The sequence below is a fragment of the Tyto alba genome, unplaced genomic scaffold (genome assembly GCF_018691265.1).
Source record: "Tyto alba isolate M040663 unplaced genomic scaffold, T.alba_DEE_v4.0 Super-Scaffold_8, whole genome shotgun sequence".
NCBI lineage: Eukaryota > Metazoa > Chordata > Aves > Strigiformes > Tytonidae > Tyto > Tyto alba.
This window is the reverse complement of record NW_024881329.1, coordinates 11,948,557-11,952,053: the sequence shown is the minus strand read 5'-3', so window position 1 is coordinate 11,952,053 and position 3,497 is coordinate 11,948,557. Positions and strand designations below refer to the sequence as shown.

General features: G+C 34.0%; 1 long non-coding RNA gene across 1 annotated transcript; it reads left to right on the top strand.

The window, feature by feature from the left end:
• Positions 1-1,848: 1,848 nt before the first annotated feature.
• On the top strand, positions 1,849-2,964 carry LOC116965074. The gene is made up of 2 exons (XR_004409126.1): positions 1,849-1,939; positions 2,721-2,964. It is a non-coding gene; the product is annotated as an uncharacterized LOC116965074 (long non-coding RNA).
• Positions 2,965-3,497: the final 533 nt, after the last annotated feature.

The window sequence follows — 3,497 nt, the reverse complement described above, 5'->3', positions numbered from 1 at the left end:
CTGGGAAATACTGATTAAACCTGGTTTTCTATTAAGAAATACTGATTCAACTAAATTGGAAGGATTCATTAAATTGTAGTGATTTTGCAGATATATGTAATAAATAATCTCAACACGTTGCAATGTAATCAAACTGTTGCATTTAAATCATGTTTTTTTTTCCAATATACTTCAGCTCAATTACTTCTGAGGGCTGCTTTGATGTGTCTTCAGTGGAAGAATCTTTCTACAGATGTTAAAGGAAATGTTTTAGGGGATGTGTTAACTACCTCATTTGTAGGTACCCATTAACATCAACTAAGCAAGACCAGTATACAGAGAAGGACTACAGAGAGACAAAATTGTATTAAGGTGTCTGGAAAAAAAAAATGGACTTATTGTGATTTGTGGAAATAGGAAGTTATGAGTTTTCTGTGGACTGAAATTTTTAAGCAGCATTAGATATATTCACTGCCACAGATTACTTATAATGGTAAAATATATGCTCTCTGGCTCAGATTAAATAATTCTCTGAACTAATATTGATTTAGGATTAGAGTGAAAAATAGATTTCACTTTCTCATTTTAAACTAATGCCAAATTAAGATTTAAATTAAAAGATTAGAAAGAGGTCTCAAAAATTAATCACTTCGGAGGCCTCACAACTTCATTATTGTTTGTCTAATAAATGCCAAGCTTTAAAAATTATACTCTGAAAAGAAACTAAATGTAAAGCATTATTCAGAAAGGAGCCTTCACCAAAGATGTTTTAATGAGTAAGTTTGATTCCACAGTCATTTAACGAGAGTAATAAGGAACAAAAGGCAATGTAAAATCATTCTAAATAATGAAAATGCAAATGATGCTAGAAATCACAGAATTGAGTCTGCTAGACCAGAAGGCATTTCTGAGGTTACTGTTGAAAGATACACTTACTGAAATGAAAGGGGAAAAGAATAAATGACCAGGTTGCTGCAGTCAAGATACTGTGTCACTGATCAGAAATACAGCTAGGAGATGATTTTTTTCCTTGGGTATATAAAGCAAATCATTTAAGGGATATGAGTTAACCAGCTCATTTGTTAACCACTACTTAGTGCAAAGGCTACAGACAGTGATTAAATTAGTTTCAAGTGCCTCATACTACATACATTGTTAAAGAACTAGATAACTAGGCAATTTCCTATTGTATTTTGAATTAAAGGTAATATTTTGAGCTGGGAATTGAAACGTGAGAAAGTTAAAGGAGTAATTATTGAATTAAACTAGTGCTTTTCAGTATCAGCTGCTGAGTGAAATGCTATTCTGGCCTAAAAGCCTCATATAAGCAGCTAAAGCGAGCTTTCACACATGTAATAGATACAACTATATAATAAAAAATGAATGAAGAGCTACTCATACCCTGCTGTGAAATAGTTATTAGTTTCTAGTATAATACATGAATTTGCATTTGCCAAAGAAATGCATTTAAATGATAAAGAATGTTTGATGACTGATAGTTACATTTCATGTGTTAAAACAAAATAGTTATACTGCTTTTAAATTCACAAGTAAATAGCTGTCATCATGCCAGGCTATAAAATGCTGATTTCCGTGTCTTTATTGGCATGTAATGATGAACGGAATCACACTAACAATCCAAGGTTTGGGTTTTTTTTTTATACTTTTCACAGTAAACTTTAATCTCCAGGTACTGGCTTTTGAAAGTAATCAGAACTTGAAGAAATAGGAAAATATCTGAGTGAAATCTCGATCTAACTCATGTCAGTGATGTACTTTTTTTGAAGATTTCAGTGAGACTGGTATTATATTTCTTGGGCTTTACATGGTATACACATTTTTGTCTTTCAGAAGAGGGAAAATGTTGGCAGCCCTACAATAATGAATAACACTGGCTCTGGCAAACTTTCTTCCTTCAGGAAATAAGGACTCCTGAGGCAGGCGGGCAGCTGGTGCATTGGTATGACTGCTTATAGTGCTGGCCAACATTGTGTCCTTTCTCCTTGTATACCCCCTTTTTCGGTCTGAATCCATCTGTTGTCTCATCTGATACTTAGATAGCAAGCTCTGTAAGAGTTAATTCAGAAGCTATCCTTTTGGTTTATATTTTAGGTGACTCCTGACCATGAAATCCTGGTCTACTAATATTACTGTCTCTGTCTATTAAAATTAATACTAATATTCTGTGTATTTCCACTAAGTCCTGTTAGTTAGTAGTTTAATTTAAGCATTATGTGATTTTGATTGAGTTTTATGTAGTAGCTATATACACAAAGCACCAGGAGATATTTGAATGAAAATGGAAGTTCTAGTATTATTCCAGCATTGATCTTAATAGCTGTATACATAAGAAACTTGATAAATAAAATATTCAGTGTGCAAATTTTCCTCATTAATCAATAAGCATCCGGAGCCATATTCATCCTAAAAATAATTTTACTGACCATAATGGATTTGCACCAGGAATTCATTTAGCCAGCATTGCTTGTGTTGTGTATAACTGTCCATTAACTTCCTTTTTAGATGTTAGAAAGTTTATGCCCAGCCCTGGTGCCACTGATCCCCACAGCCTCTTCCTGACTATATTATGATTAATGGCTAATAGTGCTGGTGGTGATGATAATCATATTGTGTGATTAACGTCTTCAAAGAAGAAAAATAGGTATAAAAGGAAGCTCTACGAGGTATAAGGAGGAGAGCAAAACTAATAACAGGACTGCTTTTTTGCACGTTGGCTGCAGTGGAGGATGTGGTACCCTGTGTGCGCTGCCCACTGCTGTCGCCATGGAGACTGCTGAACACAGACCTTCCAGCCGCCTGGGACCTCTGTCGTGCAGAGACCTGTGGGATTTCTCTCCAGGTGATGACTCCACTTCCACGGTCTGGGATGCTGCTTCCCAAGACCAGTATGTGTCTTTTTCCTGTTTTGTAATCTCTTCTTAAGTACAAATGATAAGCAAGTGAATAAAACCAGATATAAAACTATACACACGTATACCAAATATAGCTCAGAAAGAAATACCTTAAAACACGTTCAGTGAATTAAATGGTGTTGCTTTTACTCTGTAGACAGGCTGGTTGAAAAGTTCGTATCTGTTGATTAAGTAGTGCTTTTTTCTGCTCTTTTTCATGCCTTAATTTGGGGGTATTTCAGTCAGTGTCCTAACATTTGCCCTTTTAGCTACAGCCTTGAGCTGCTTCTAGGTATTTTTGTGATATGAGTGATATCACATGAGTGTTAGGTGATATATTTCCTCACAAGATGCACTTTTAACACATTTTGAGGTATTATCCAGATAAAACTATAGATTACAGTGTTTAACATTTACAAAATTGAATAATAAATTTAATTGAGTAACAAAGCATGTTTTTAATTAAAAGATCAGACTACTCTGATTTGTATTTTTTATTTTAAAATTATTTTATAAAATGCATATAGAAAAATTCTACAAAGGTGCTTTTTGTCATGGAAGTAGGAAAAGGATACTTTAATTTACACTTATTAAATTGTATTTATC